The 17,050-nt window shown below is 43.0% G+C and overlaps 1 protein-coding gene across 2 annotated transcripts in view; it reads left to right on the top strand.

Moving 5' to 3' along the window:
- The window catches only part of LOC142056695 (homeobox protein HMX1-like), an 83,825-nt gene that overhangs the window by 44,149 nt on the left and 22,626 nt on the right, over nucleotides 1-17,050 (top strand). The gene's annotated exons all lie outside the window — the stretch shown is intronic.

Below are 17,050 nucleotides of genomic sequence, written 5' to 3'. Positions count from 1 at the left end.
TGAACAAAACATTTTGTTTTAGTAATTTAGAGTGATATCATTATTTACCTTTACTATTTAAAAATTAAAATCTAATATTAACCGAAATAAGAAAAGAAAAACTCTACCGCATGAAGAATCCAAACTTTTTCTATTTTATGTGTAGGAACACTGGACATTCTCCTGCATAAAAATTTTATTTTGTTGATTTCAAGTTTTTGACTGATTAAATATTTCATTAAATAACTTGGTCAGCTTTCAACTGGGCAATAATCAGATTTAGACATGCGCTAAAAAATAAAGCTCTTGATTTTGGGGACAGAAGACTTACTAAGATGTGTTCAGATATATTTGAGTTCTGAATTACTGGATAAATTCTTTGGATCTGTGCTCTGCAGTAGATAAAATTACTATAATGGCCCTTCTGACTTTAAAATTGATTGACCGCATCACTTCATATAAAATCATTTGGCACTGTCTATGCTGAATTGCAAAAGATAGAAGACTCCAGCTCCAAATCAGATACTAGAATAAATACCTGAAAGTCCTCAGAAAGTTTTTCTGTTCTCAGTGGGAGCACTGGGCAATCAGGATTTCAAAGAAACTTCAGGAATTTGATGAAAGAAGCTATGTTTATTGGAAAAAATCTGATACTGCAGATTGTCAATGGCTTACCCACAAGGATAATACACCCAAGGGTAGCTTGGCTTCCAGGCACACGTTTGGTGCGCTGATGCATCGGGCTTACACACACTGAAGTCAGCACATCTTAAACTTCCTGTGTAAATTTTCACCATATTCCTGCAGAGTCAATTTGTTGTTTTTCCCTGGACATGGACTTTCCCTCTGCTACTCTTTCCCAAAGCTTCTGATTTTTTGAGCATTTCAAGGCTGGTGTTCTTTTTAACGTGCTAGTTGAGGCAGGCACACCTGGGTTTACAGAGGTTTTAAATACTGTAGTGCCTGAATCTGGGCACTAGAGAGAATAAATATATAATGTTCAGCAACAAAAGAGAAAAGAGAATTCCTCTTCCTCAGTTTTCTCACCATCTGTAGATTTTTTCAAGTTTAAGTCATTTTTCGGGGAGATGTAACATTGCCCTCCTGAATACTTTTTTTCCAAATTTTCTTGGAGTTTCAACCAACCTAAGTGGGTTTTCATTCACCTTAGCTGGTCCAACAGTCACAAATTGTCTCTTCTACAAAAGCAGATCCTCTTTTTTTTTCATTTTCTTGCCTGAAATTTTCTTTCCCTGTGTGTCCTTCCTCTTAGCATTTAGGGTTTTTTTCCTTATTGTTGCTCTATAGGGATCTCTAACCTTGAAATCTCAGTCCATACTGACAAACTTGCCTTTTGCTAGTGAGGAACACTATGGTCCCTGAACACTCCTCCCTGGGTGTGTGTCAAGGTTTAACAACCTCCTGCTGTTCCTGGTCAGGGACTTATGTGGCATGGGCCTGCCATCACCTGCCGGATCTGTTATGCAAGAATGTTATGCATACTCATAATAAGGCAAATTCAGAAATCCAATGAATCAGAATTCACAAATCAGACATAGATAGCCTGAACTGTCTTGTCACCATTCTTCCTTGGGGAGCAGTGGATAGGAGTGTATGTCTTGGATCTTAATCACTGAGAAAGTTAAAGGAAAAAATGAGAAAGTTAAAGGAAAAAATTAAGGGAATTTACCAGAAATAGTATAAAATTTCTTTTTGAACATGATGTTGGACCAGATGATCCTTTAGGTGCCTTCCAACCTGGTATTATATGATTCTATGATTTTTTTCTGTCAGATCAGAGTCCCTCAAAGCAAATTCTTCCCTTTGTCCTTCCTGAAGCATGGGGAAGTCTTCTCCAGGACTCGTAATATCCAAAATTGGACATAACTCACTACCACAGCAGTAGGGGCAGATATATTTAATATTCCTTCCTCAGACAGCTTTCCTTTGTAGTCCTAACAAAACAGCCACACTCACTCCAGTGTGTCTCTTGAGGTTTTTTTCTTCCATTTACAGCCTAAGATCTGTAAGAGTGTTTTTAACTGGAAACCAGGAAAAAAGGAGTGTGGATTATTGTAAAGAAATTCTGCGAGAAAGTGCTGTAGAAGAGCAAAGTATTACTGACCCCACACAGTGACAATGGTAGAAAGAAAATTTTCATCGACTTCCTCTGCTGTTCACTAGACCAAAATTTCTCAAGTAGAAACATGCACATAATTCATGAAATTATCGTTTGTCTTTGCTTTGCTTTATAGCCATGCTCATGCTTTTTTCTTTTTCAAGGAAATCAGAGATGACAGGTGCAAAATAAACTACCAGCCACTCTGCAACTCTCTGCTGGTTTCACAGTCTCAAATTCAGGCAAGTTCAGTCCAGACATAGAGGGAACAAACACATGGGCGACCACTGTAAGGGTCGCAATACAGTAAAATACATAAAGTAGTCTTTTCTGTTGCTGTCATTTCAGCCTGAGAGATGAACTAGAGACTGGTAGCAAACCATAGCCAGATTTTCTAAAGAGCATGGATGGAAATACTCCAGTATAAATCCTAACCAAATGCATGAGATAGGTATTGCCCCTTTTGACCAAGGAGCAGTGAATAAAAATCAAGGTGTGTTTTGTATCTATACGTAGGGTGTTGCAATCAATAAAAAAATCCTGGGTCCAAAGTTGGTTTTTACAGTTTAAAGATTTCTGAAAAGTAGGAGGTGGTAGAAAACAGGGGAAGGGAAAAAGAGCATGAAAAGAATAACAAACAAAAAAATGTCTGGCAACTGATAATGAAGCCAGACAAATTCAAATTGCAAAGAAAACAGGTTTTAACCGTCATGGTGATTCAGCAGGGGAATGTCCTACCAAAGACAGCCATGTGAGGTCCATCTTTTATGTCCTTGATTGAAGACAGCCTGCCTTTCTACAAGAGACACGTCTGCCCCATAGAAACTGTGCCTCAGCCAAGCACAAGCTAATCGGTTCAGCAGGACAGCAAGCAAACGGGTAAGTTTGCAGAAGTGTGATAGAGCAGAGTCCCTGAGCCTAAATCTCCTTGTACTTCTGGTTTAAAAGCTAATAGAAACCAACACTTCTAACTGGAAAAAAAAATAAAATCATAGTTGTCTTTGGCTGTCAGCCCCTGTTGGCAAACAGGGCATAGATTTTCCTGAACAGGAATTCCAGCCCCTGCTGGTTTCATCCAAGAGTTTTCCTGCTCTGGCAGAATAACATCTATCTTTCTTTGAATTAGTTTTTGACACTTAGACCAATATATCTTGGTTAAGATAGGTAGAGAATAGTCTCTGGATCTTAAGGCAGAAAAAAAAAATCAAAGAAAAAGAAGTAGTTCTTTTGATTCATGGGAACCAAGGAGGAAAGTCGCTCTTGCAAAATTGACGACCAGAGACTGCAATAACTGTATTTTTCAAGAGCATTTGGCAGGTTAGCTGGTGCTGAATAGTGATGACGAAATGTTCAACAAACCAAAAATGTTCCATCTGTTCACTAAAAAATGGATTCTGTTAACAAAGACAAATAACAGGAAACACAGAATTCTTCCCCTCCTCAAGACATTTCGACACTAGCATCTCAACCCTCCCATTTAACTAGTATTAAAAATCATTAAACCCGGTCTTTGAAACCAATTACATCTAGCCCAAGCCTCAGCAGAGCAGAGATGAGCGGGGAGGGCAGGACATTGAAAGGGCTGTTCCCAGGAGACATGGCTAAAAGCATGGCTGACTCTCCTCCTCGGTGAGCCCTGTGTCCCCGCTGGGATTTCGGCACAGTAGGCAGTACTGCTGCAGGGCATCTTCAGTCTCTGGAGATGAGAGGTGTTTTATTTGTGAATAAACTCAAGCTGTTTGGGGAGGACTGGCTGTGTGGGTTCTGCTGGGCTTTTCCTTCCGCTCCTCTCCCGCCTCCCTGTGCTTGCGATGGAAGGTTCTGCAGAGGGATGGTGTACAACAGGAGAGAAAATGGGCTGTTTACTCAACAATATCACTTCATGGCTGTTTTTGACAGCAACACTTCCAAAGGCTGTGAGAAATTCCCTCTGGTGAATTAACCTGGCACTCTCTTGAAGAAAAGTTGGGTAAAACAGACCTTTTTGAGCTGCCTGTCACCTCTAGACCTGTGAGCTCCTGACATGTCAGAGCTGGGGACAAGCATCAGCTGTCTTTGGGCAGATCATGCTGCCTAGCCTTTGAGCTGGTTCTGCTGTTAGGTTATTTTACCAGGCAACTGTTTCAAAAGCCTAGTTTGAGTAAAATCAGTAATTTTCTTTGGAATATATTGTCTTTGGAGCACATTGGATCCCTGCAATGAGAAAGACAGAGTAATGCAGTCCCTGTTTCTGTGATGTTTCTGTCTCTTTTTTTTTTTTCCAGGTAGACCTTACCCATCTTGTTTTCTCATCTTTCAAGCTCTTCAGCTGCTCCCAGGGCAGACACACAAACATCTTTCATCTTTATCCTTACTCTGCCTCTCCCTGTATGGGTATTGGGGCAAGTGTTTAGGCTCTTTAGAAGTAAGGCTGAGGAGGATTAGCTTCACTGAGCAATGCAGGAGAGTGTTGCTTCATATCACCACATTTGCATAATTTGTTATAAATAGATATAAATTTTGCATTGTGTGATTATTATTACAGTAAATCTAATTAGAAAATCATTTTATAAAACCAGGGAGCAATCTTCCCTGGTTTGATTTCACATCTCTGGTTTTGATTCTGCTTTACTGATAGTAGTTTTAAGCAGACATATGCACACGCATGCCAGTGTGCTATATACCGCGATGCCCTTCTAAAACCACCCTTGCCACTAGCCTCAATCCCATCTCACACTACTTCTCAGGAAAGACAGTTCCAATTTATACCTGTTTCAAACCATTTTAAGCTGACGCTTTTAATTCATCTCACTGTAGTTACCAAGGGCTTAGCAGAGAGATAAAGAAAAAGGAAGAAAAAGAACAGATACTGCAGTCTCCAAAATATCAGGATCCTGTGACCGCTTTGAGCTGTCTAAGCCCAACAGGTATTAATGGCATTTCTTGTATTTACAGGTAAATTGATTTCCTTCCTCCCAGGAAAGGAAAGAAAATTTAAGTCTGAATATTCATCTTCTGCAGTATTTGAGACCATATTTGATTGCAGTAACCATATTCCAAACCTTTTACAGTGACAGCAGAGGGGACCAAACGAAGGAAGGCAGGGCCACAGTGACTGCTGGTGTCTGAGTTTGATGATGGTGAGGATCTGAACCGGAGTTAAAGGGAGGTTTCACAAACGACAAGTCACTGGAACATAATTCTATGATGCTGCCAATTATTTGTTCTCATTGTGAACCACTCAGAAAAATACACTGAGATGTTACATGCAGACAAAACCAGAACTTCAGGTAGCATAAATGCATTACTCTCAATGCAGTGATGTTACTTGTTTTCCTACAGAACATAATATATTTTTAAGGAGAGATTACAGTTTAAGCGGGGTACTTTTCCCTAATATTTGCATAGAGGTGTCTGGTTTGGGATAAGATCTTGTTTATAAATGGGGCAGTCATTCTTAGCAGGCAGGAACAAAGAAAAGCGTTTTTATTAGCACATGAACAGCAGGAACCACATGAACAGCTTTGACCTCAATTTAGGATTTAGCTTATCATTTCACACAGAGGCTTGCATCAAGAATTTGACACTGGTGCCCTTTTCTAATTTGTAAAGCAAACTAAAAGGAAAATAATGGAGTACGGATAAGTGCTGTTCATGAACCACTGAGCAGGCTCTATTCCATTCTGCCCAAATTACTCCACAATCAGTCAGAAATCTCAACGACAGACTAGGTTGTCTTTTTGTTGTTTTTATTCCTCTCGGAAAAAAAAAAAGGCAAATTAAACTACCAGGCCTGTCTGTCCCTATCCTGCTGGCAATCAGGAGTATTGTGGAATTGGCATTCCTTGCGCTCATTGCTGCATCTGCGGAGGCAAGCGCTGCTGGGGTGCGGGGGGAATATTCGCCTGTGAACATTAGAGCCGCGGTCGTGTGATCGCAGAGCAATCTAAGGTTAGGTCTTAAGCGTGGTAAAGCCCTTGCAGGTTTGCTCCAATTGGCTCCATGACATTCCCTGCTCGGCTGTGATCCTAATAACTTAAGACTGGCTGAATTCTTCTAACCCCAGCAATTAGTTCTTTCATTTTCTAGAACCCCGCTCACTTGAAGTGTTATTTTTTGCACACGGCGAGCACGTTGGAGCTGGAGCTTAACCAACTCGAATGCGCTCGCTATGCGAATAGTCTTTCAGGCAAAGCCACAATGCCCCACACCCACACCCCCCGTGCTGACTCAGCCGGATTTTTGTCCCTGACAGCAACAAAAAGAGGTTCACGAATTTCATTAGATTTTCCTGAACAAAAGACCAAGAACTGTGTAAGAGCAAAACCATACAAATGATCTTACCAGGTATATGGTATCGACATCTCAACAAAGGAGAATTCTAGTCTTTATCTTCTCTAGCTGAAAGATGGCACAAGGCAAGCCCAAACTGCATTGTTTGTGTTTCCCCCCAGCAATGGCACCACCCATTTACTCCCCAATATCCTGTTCCTGTGTGCCAGAGCAGGCTCGCAAATTAAACCTCCTTCGTAGCCACATTTACATGGGCACCCCTCCCCCAGTCCTGTGCTCTCCTGGCATTGACTGCTGAAATAAGAATGACTTTTCTAAACAAAGACATACATCTACACTGCCCAAAATAATATATATAGATATATTATATGGGAACTGCTGAGTTTTTCCCTCGCATTACTGAGAAGCACATATTTCCTCCATACATTTCATAACGCCAGGCTTATGGCCCCAATCCGTTGATTTATGGAAGGGTTTGCTATGTGCAATTTTATGGAGCACAGCAGGACTAAGGGATCCTCAGGAACTCTGCTTTCAGCCTGCGTTACCCTGGTAGGAAGGAAGAGCAAAGGGGGTACAATATGTCTCTTTGAATCAATTTGTGGATCTACAGAAAACACATGCAAACGCACAAACTGCCATCTGTTTACATGGTTTTGTATCATCTGGGGGAAGAAGCAGAACAACAAGAGAGGTTTAGGCTCTGACTGTCATTGAGGAAATCTGGATATAGGACAGGAGGAGAAAGTGAAGGCAAATCAAAAACCTGAGCAGGGCAGGGCGCAGCACTAGAGGGGAGGAAAGTATAAATGAGTGAATAAGGAGAAAATATATGGTATTGCTGTCTCCTGGCTGTGCCTGCCTCTCAGTTTAGTGTCCAGCTCTGATGGTCTACTTGGTGCTCAACGCCCTTGTGAGTCCCAGGCTTCTCTGTCGCACTGCCTTGGAAAATGTCTGGAAGAGTGTGTGCAACGTGCTGTTCACACTCCAGATGTGCCAGCCTCGAGCCACCGAGCATGAGGGTGCACCTCCGACTTCATCTGTGAAGCTCAGCTCTCTCTGAGCTCAAGTATAATTTGACTGCTGATTTTTAAGAGATTTCTCCTTTCTGGTCTTCTCGGGATATATATCATTTTGGAAGTGATGCCTGTGACAACCCATCATAAAGCCTGCTTCTGCAGCGTACTTTGGAGCACTGACTGGGAGAACACCATTGCATTGCCTACAGACCTGACCAAACCGAGGTGGCATCACTGGCAACTTGAGCAACATCTTCAAGTGCTTTTTGAAGCCAAAGCAGTGCATTTCAAATTAAATAACATGTGGTTAAATCTAGCCCTTGTCCTTGACTCAACATTAGTATTAGGAAGGCTTACTCTGGGAACTCCTACCAGGCAATAGGTCAGTGTGATGGGAGGATGGGGAACCCTTTGCAGGGAATGCTTAGCTTGTGGACAACCAGGTGTTCAGAAACAGAGAAGATAAGATTGGAGGGTGACTGAAGCTGGCTGAGTTCAAAAAGCTTTCTTGCTAGCTTAGTACACAGACAGCACACAGGCGAAGGCATAGAATCAATATGGTTTTCCCAGCTACACTCTGCCAGATCCATGCCCTGAGTGTGGCTGAGGAAGCCTGTGCAACGCGAATCAGGGATGACAGGGAGAAGCTGAGTTCTTTGCTAGCCAGGCAGGTCTCGTGATGGCTAGTACATACATTGCATGGTGCTGTGGGGCTGTGACAAGATGTTGTGGCTGAAGTGATGCTTTAGCCATATGTCTCCCATCCCCTGCAGTGGTTGCAACATCATTTGCATTTCCAGGCCCTTTCACAGCCCTTCTCCAAGGTTAGTTTAAACACACCCAGCAAAGGTAACTCATTCTGTAGCCGGCAGAGGGGAAACAATCAGGAAATACTTGCAGCCATTTTGGTGTGTCTGTGAAATGACCCTTCTGATCTGATTCTTCTTGACTCATCACTTTCCTGCTACCTTCTCTGCCGACAAGCTCTGGTAGGCAGGACCCAGTCTCTCTGCAGAAAATAAAAATAAAAATCATGGCTCAGCAAGTTTGGCCCAAAATAGTAAAACCAAGTGATAAATTAATTCATTGCAAACAATGCAAGATTGCACTCAATCAATGCCCTTTGCTGAAGTCAGAAGGACTGCCTGTGCCTGTGCTTTCACCTCCATCTGCCAGCACAACTGACTGAGGAGGTGGTATTCTTGGTGCGGTAGGTCTCTCCCATCATTGACCACCCAGGCTTAATGTTCATTCTGCAGCAGGTAAGAGTTAGTTTTACAGTTGGGTAAGACAGTGTAAACAACAGAGATGGGTTTCTAGTGTCTTATTTAGAGGTGATGATAGATACCCAAATTTCCCAAAAGAAATTCTGCTGGGAAAAATGCAGCAACATGCTAGCTAAATGGAGGATTTATAGCCAATTATCTGTGTTAAATAGGTAAAATATCTTCCTCATTTTCTCCTATGCAATCCCATTGTTGGATTTCTAGTACAGTTGCAAATAACAGTTGTTCTTTAAGTCTTTGTGCCTGTTATAAGCAAAAAAAAATGCTAAGAAAACATTGAGACAGTTCAGGACGATGTGACACTAGGAGTGATTCTTCCTAGAGGGCAATTCTCATTCCACTTTGACCTTGATATACTACGGAAGTACCTGAGTAGTATCTTTTCTGGCTCAGCACATTTTTTAAAAACCCCTCAGTTGTGCTTTCTTTTTAAAATCTGCATTAGCTAAAAAACCTTACTGGATGGCCTAGTTTCCTGTGGAATTATAAAAAACCAAAATGTGCCTTGGGCAGAATGACCTTATTCATTGCATTCTTATTCCCTGCAGCTCTTCCTCATGCTTTTTACTGCTGTGATGTGTGGGATTGTATTTTGCATCAGTCAGTGGATAAAGTATGGAACTGGATGTGGAAGCAGGAGCCATGTGGGAGACAAGAACTTTCTCAAGACATTAGCTCCCATCAGTGGGTGTGTAGGCTTTCCCACCCATCCAACTTCATCTGTTGGACTTTCTTACCAACTTCAGCAGAAACAGCAATGTGTACCCTGGCAGCTGCAGTCTCCTGGGAGATGCAGGTTCTGCCTGGGTCGTCTTCTTCCTAGGCGACTATTTCTAATCATTAGGCAAATATATGAAGGGCCATCAATATCACCATCTGTAAAAGATGTGGGTGACTACCCATTACAGATGGGTAAGGTGAGAAGACAGAGGCTGCCTCCCTCTGTCTCAGGACTCCACTACAGAGGAGCATCCAGCCATATCAGCCCCCTCTCTCATATGCCAAGGGCTTTTTTCCATGGGGGCTCAAACGCTGGTGGAAAAATAGATGGACCATTGAGCTACAGAGCTTTTGCAAGGTGCCTGGCTTTCAGTCGCTCCGGTTGGAGCTGCTTCACTTTGTATAGGTGATTAAATATTCATTGGGCCAGGGAGAGAAAAGCAAGAGATTGATTCTATTGCCCAGTTGTGCAGGTGCTCACCTGGGATGCGAGAGATGCAGGGTCAAGTCCTTGCTCTGAAGATGATTTAATTATTTATACAAAGTGGAACAGCTCCAGCAAGAAGGATGTACGTGCCGACAAGCCTGATGGCCCTCTCCTGCACTACACAAAACCTCTTCCCTTTTAACCTGGGGAGTGACTTGATGCAGGTTTTCTCCTTGCCAAGGGAATGATTCCTGTTTGCATCGTGATTTGCTAACTTCTCGTTCTTGCTCCCTGAGCCAGGCACCTTGCTCCTCCTCAGGACTCACAGCTGAGACTCCTCACCAAGGGAGGCATGGCCCCTTGCCCACCAGTGACTCATTTTTCATGAGCATCAAGGCTTAGTGTTTTACTTAGCCATGTACCCAACTCGTCCCTTGGCATCTCAGCTGTCTTCGCCGACTATGCAGCGTAGGAAGCCCTGGCAGCTGCAGCAAGGGGCAGACTCTGAGAGGCAGCAGGGAACCCGAATTTCCTTGGGGATTTCCCAGGCTGGCAGGGGCTACTGTGCAGACCGGCAGGGAAAGTAAGGAAATTCCCCTCTAATGAGGAAGCCTGTAAAATTCTCTCATCTTTTTTGGCTTCTCCCTAAGTGCTTGTATGTGGGTTATTTATTTTACCAGTCTAATGTCAGTGTTGCTCCTGTTATTTTTTCTGCTAGCTGACACCATTACCTAAAATTAATTCAGATGGAGAACTAACATTTTCCCTTGCAAGGGCTGGTGGGAATGTCCTGTGCCATGTTATCCTTGGCACATGAACAACCTTCATTTCAGTAGCCTTCCGCAAACTTTAAAAGTGTCTGGGTTAAAACAGTGATTAAATAATGTAGCCTGCTTTACAGAAAGGATATTTAAGCACCTACCTACTAAAGCAGCCGGTTCTCCATCGGTCATTTAAAGTGACTGTGCCACCTTCAGCTCATCAGGCTGTTTCTATTGCTGTTCTGCAGCAAATGTCATTGGATAGCACAGCATGAAAAAAACAGAGATATCAGTACGGTGTTTAAATTTACACATGCAGTTGTAACAGCAACATGAGCTCATCCATTTTCTCATTTTACGCAGTGTTTGTTCTGCTGTCAAATTTTTCGGTATTCACAAAGGAAAAGTTTGTCATAAGGACCATCACTGAGCACAATAAAATACAGTAGAAATATGACTATTCTTTACAATAATTATGTTTTTAAAAAAGAACAAAGCCAAGCAAAACAAGATTTAAAAATAGCTATTATAAAACAAAATATGTAGTGCTTATACTCGCTATCAAAATCTAGTTCTGTTGATTTAGACTAATGACTTATGCACTCCACAGAGATGGCATTGTTTACTTTCTTACCCAAGTTTACATTTATTATTACTGCTAAGTTTTGTGTTAGCACACACTGTTTTAAATTAAATGAATATCCAAATACTGGTCTGAAGTTGCTAATGGCACCATGTGTACTACATTAGCTTGCATACTATTTAAAGAAAAACTCTTAATTGTACTACCATTGCCTGAGGATATTTTTGTGGTAAGCAATTAAGATTAATTTTCCTGTTCATGTAGAAAATCACTTCATGAAAACATTGGAATATAATAACTTTTGTCCAATTTATGCATTTTTGCTTTGATCATTTGGATTAAGGGAAGAGAGAACTATCATTTAACATCTGCGTATCTCAATGTGTTTAATGGTTATTTCTAACTGAATAGTTCCTTCCCTGTCTATAAAGCAAGGAATGTAATAAAACTTAAACATTTACTTCTACATGTCACTAGTGAGTCTACTTGTCCTCTGGTTTCGCTGCTAAGCAGTCCACAAAAGGTGTAGAATAGGAAATATAAATCCAAAAGTTGGCTGAATAATTTAACATCAAAAAAAAAAGAACCACCCCATAAGGGCATCTAATATTTGGAAAATACTGGAGGCGAGAGCCTTCTCTTTAAGCAGGGAGGTGAATCGCGGGGCTGCCCCAGCAAGGTGCCACATCTGTGCCACCAGCACAGCCTCCCACTCCTGGTCCTTCTTCTGTGGGAGTCAAAACTCAGGGCTGCTGCATAAAGCTGTGACACTGGCAGAATGCAGAATGGGGTCCTTGCTCCCTGTCAAGGCTGGACCCATCCCTGGGTGTGCAACGGTGGGAGCCACTCCGCCAGTCCCACACTTCGACATTGTTGTGGAGTGATTTGTTCTTCGTGACAAGGTCAAGCTGCTGTGAAAAGGTTAAACAAACGGACTTTGTAAGCTCCTTTTAGGGGAAAGCTGGTCAGAAGGCCCCTTTAATCGCCAATTCCCTTTAGTCCTGGGAAAAGACATTGGCCAAACTCACTTGTGCGGCTGTGGGGAGCTGGGGTGAGGATGGGGTGGAGGCTCCCTGCCCTCCTGCAGCCGCCTTTGGCTTGAAAAAAAGAAATCCTGCAAGGGAAGGTGTTTGGCTGGAAGTGCTGATGTGCCTCCCCCTGTGCCGAGGTGCCACTGCAGAGGAGGAGGAGGAAGAGGAGGAGGAGAAGGAGGAGGACATTCCTCTGGGGCCGGTGTGTAGCCCAGCGTCCCTAATGCTGTCTGCACCCATTCTGTCAGGAGGGTAATGAAGGGAAAGTTCCCAGACGAAATTAAAATCACCTCGGTCTTCAATGGGGGCTTGGAGGAGGCTTGTTGTAGCAGCCTTCACCTTCCCTCTGCCACAACTGCAGGTCTGGTGCTCTGGTGGGAGGGGAACCCTCATGGATTAACTCCCACAGACTGGCGGCTTTTAGTTCAGAATCTCCTGCCCCATTTTGAGGTGTGACCATCTACTGGATACCCAGTGCATTACGCACCCTAGCTGCACCTTCTTGGAGATGCCCTAGGGCAGGGATGGTGCCTTCTGCTGCATTATTCACAGGGTGGCTTAATAAATAGTGCTGGCTCCACTCCCCTCCCGCTGAGAATGGCAGCAGCCAAGGGCAGCATCGTTCCTCTGTGGACTGGACAGGTTGTGGAGGTGCTAGGAGACAGCAGTGCGGCTCTTTGGCCCAAAGTGGTGTATGGAAAGGGTGAGAGGATGCATGGTGGGAGCCAAGCTGGGCAACAGGTGTCACAGACACTGGTCCCTCTACCCTCAGAGCTCCGCTGCCCTTCACAGCTGAGTATTTTGTTAACTTGGGCCCTCCCTTCCTTCCTGCTCGTCCTTTCCCATCCTCCACCCCCAAACCTTAGCTGTGAATTGCCCAACATCCACACACAGACATGGACTTTCATTCCAGGAGCAAGGTTTTCAGGAAAGCCCAGGGGTGCTGTGCCAGTTCCAGCCATGCCAGGACCATGTCTCCGCTTGTTTCCTCCCTCAGACCCTTACATCCCTCACCTTATTCTCTTCAGGTGCTTCCTTCTCACCACAAACTACTTTACTAGGGATTTTCCACTGTGACCCCAAACCTATTTGGATCCTGCTCTCCAACCTGACACTGTTTCATCCGCATCCACCTTCCTAATTTTCTTTTCCTCTGTCCACCTCACTGTCCACCCATTCCACCACCTTCTGCTCGTTGTACGTGCTCCCTCTTAACTTTACAACCAACTACTAAATAAAAAAGTTCCTCCTGTTTATTGCCATGCCCCACCAGAGATGCTATAATTGCTTATATGAGCACTCCTCATGTGTTCCAGTGCAAAATAAAACAGAACAGTTCAGCCAAACCATAAGGCTGATTTCCCCCAGTTGCCATGAAAGGGACAGGCAGTTACAGAGTCCCAGCAATAGGACCAGCCGAGGACTGTCATTCCTCCGTTGTTCCAGCTGGGTCCTGAAGCATATGTGTGCGCAATACAGGTATCAGTGAGAGTCCCCTGACTGTGCTGCCAGGCAGCAGGGGCTTTTCTTTCCTGTCTGAATCAGGATTTTCTAGATATTCCTACTTTTCTGAAAACCACCAGGAGTCAGCAGGCAGACTGGTAACTGGAAAACAGTTTCAGGGGATTTGTTCACAAGGAACTTTCTTAACTCCATTCTACCTTTGCCTAAATCATCTTCAGCCTCTGTGTTATCCATCACATCATTTTTTTTTCTATGTGTAATATTTGTCCTCTGTGATGAAAATTTAGAGAGACAGTACAGCGCTTGCTACTTCGAGTTCTCCAAGTAATCTTGATGATTGAAATAAAAATGCACCACTTTTTCCCATAAGCAGGTCAATTTTTTATCCCTTCTGCACTACTGAGACCATTTCTCAGGCTATAACTTTAGTATCCAAACTCTGGATTAAGATTATTCAAATAAAATAATGAAGGAGAGAATGAAGGGGTTAATAATTCCATTTGGTAACACAGATGTGAACTTAATAGCCTAACCACCTTCCCGCACCCCTCTGATCTCTGACTGTCATACAGCTTATACTGAAATAGCCGTCATATTTCACAAAGCTGGAATGGATTTGGTAAGAGGCCAATCCTGCCGTACTTCTTCAAAACATAACAAAATGGACACGGTAGTGACTGCCAGCTAAGGACCTGGTACTGAGCTACTGAAGTCAGCAGTGGCTCTGCCAGCGATTCGGGTGTGAATTAAGAGCCTGAATTCCAGATGAATCAACATATTTCTACCGCCATAGACAGTCTTCAGCTGAATTTAATCTCCATCCTGCATCAGCTGTCAGCCAGCTGAATAGTTGCCTTGCCTGCAGGGATGATAGCTTTGTGGCAATGAAGCACTGAAAGAGAATTCAAGAAATCATCCCGGCCACTCTCCCACCATCCCACAGTTAAGTAAATCACTTTAGATAATCTCTTATGGATTTTTCTTCCAGCCTGCATTTCTGTAGCACAAGTCCTGGGATTTCTATCAAACCCTTTTCTTGGATACTACGAAGAGACAGACTGTGTTTCTAATATTTAGCCTGGTTTTCTTTGCTGAGTGTTTAACTGATTTCTCATTCTTCTTCAGTTGGTCACAAGTGATCACCAGCAACTTTGTAGCAGCATTTTACATACAGAAAGCTGTTGTCCCCTCACTCTTTTTTTTTTTCCAGTTTAAACAAAGCCACATCTTTCACCCTTCATGTTTTCCAGATTTCCATTATCCTGTAGACTCTCCCCTGTTGATCAGTGTGAGGGCAGCCAAACTTCCCAACTCTGCAAGCAGCATGCCAAAATGCCATTAGGCTGGGAGCTGCGAGGCACGTACCTTGGAAAGAGGAACAGGGGGAGAACCAGCGCTCTGGAAATGAGTTGCAGTGCAAAAGGATGTGGTTCCTATGAAAATCTGGAATTCCTACAAAAATCTGAAAATCTGGGACAGCTGTTCCCCAGAGTGACTCACTGAGTGTGATCACACCACAGCTCAAGACACCTTGTTTTCTCTGTATTGGGAATTTGGAGTATTCAGTAGCCCCCAGGCAAGTAAAGACTAAAGTGATATGGCCCAGGTAGAAGAGGTGCACTTGGACTGTTCAAGAGCAAGCGTGTGGCCATCCCTGCTTAAAGCATCTGCATCTCTTAAAAGAAAGAGAAATTATTTCTTGGCCAGAAATAATGTTGCCACACACATCATATAGACATTTTCATCCAGATGTGTGATACAAATGTTTTTGCACTAAGCTTAATTTTCTCTTCCTCATCAAAAAGATGCAGATACCGCAAACATGCAGATCTACTAGTGGGGCATGGAATCGGTCCTGTATGTTATCCATAATTACATATAGGATCAGATCTGAATTAACTCAGCTTGATGTTCAAACCTAGTCCCTGAAAACATGTGGTTTGTGTTTTGGAGTACCAAAGTCTGGGCAATTACTTCAGTCTTCCCTAATTTTTTGTGTGTTCTTAACACTAATTACTTGTAGGTCTGGCTTTTCAAAAACATGATCATAAAGAGCAAATTTGCAAAGTTAATTCCAGCATTTCCTCACTCTGATGAACTTTGTAGGTAAGATTTCACGCTGATATTAATGAGTTCCCAAGCAACCAAAACTTATTTCAGAAAGAATTGGGGCTTAAATGTCTTACAAAACGGGAAAAGCTCCAAAATGCAAAACCTCAGAGGTGTTCAGAGTATGAACAGATTTGCATCTCCCTAATACCAAAGTCCATTAACAACATATCACATTGCCAGGAGACAGCCAGAGGTTACAGCCTACCCCAAAAGTGACCTTTGGTTTGTATCTCACAAGGCTGTGCAAGCACAGACAATGTTAATCTTTGGCAATAGTGATATTCTAGATGTGGCACAAAAGAATCAGGTCAGCATCTCTGTTGCTACGGAAGTTATAGTTAGGTGCTTGTTTTCTATGGGGCAGGAAATTCTGTCAGCAATATTCTGACGTGACTTCTGAGACCACTGATAACTTAAATACCAACTCAGAATAATATCTGACTCCAGAAGACTCTCCAAGAGGGAGAAGAGGCAGAGCTCACCTTCAAGAATGGAAGGATCTGGCATATGTTTTATTCTGTTTATCCTTTATACATTTTATTTAAATCTGCTTTTTTAAAAATATTGTCAATGTGACAATATTATGGGACAGAACAGAGTTCAGAAACAGCTGCCAACACTTTCTGGGTAGGAAGAAAACAAAAAGCTGGAGAAGTGATGTGAAAGGCAGTGAGAGCCGGGTAAACCAGCATAAAAACAAAACACTGGGTAGTAACCAACAGGTTTGGCTGAGGAAGGGCTCTGCAGAGACCCGGTGATGAGGAAAAGAGGATGAAGGTGTGGGTGCAGAAGTGAGAGGAGAAAATCTGCTGCAAACTGTGTGCAGAAAGTCAGCTGTCATTGGCGTTTCATGGGGTCTGTGGCCCTGCTCAGGCGCAGTTGTCACGGCTCACAGGGAGCAGGGCATATCTCTATGGGATTTTTCCCAGAGGAAAATACTTCTGCTATCGATTTTCATACACGCACAAAAAAAGGACGGTAGAAGTTTCCGATGTGGAGGATGGGAGCAAGGCACCAGAGCAAGGAAATTACTGAGGATGAGCACAGTAGAGAAGCATCAAAACTTATGTTAAAAGACCTTTGGATTCATAAAGTCAAACCTAGAAAAGATTAGTGAACGCCAGGATTCAGGGGCTTCCTACATGACACCTGCATAGCTGGGTATTTATCTTTTATCTTGGATAGTCACCTTGGTTTTGTATATTAATTTAAGACCAGACCCTGTTTGGTCCAGTCCCAGGGAGTGCTAGCTGAGGGTGGGGGGAAAAGTCTAAGAA

Source organism: Phalacrocorax aristotelis, chromosome 4, assembly GCF_949628215.1.
Source record: "Phalacrocorax aristotelis chromosome 4, bGulAri2.1, whole genome shotgun sequence".
Classification (NCBI taxonomy): Eukaryota; Metazoa; Chordata; class Aves; order Suliformes; family Phalacrocoracidae; genus Phalacrocorax; species Phalacrocorax aristotelis.
This window is presented reverse-complemented; position numbering and strand designations above follow the sequence as displayed.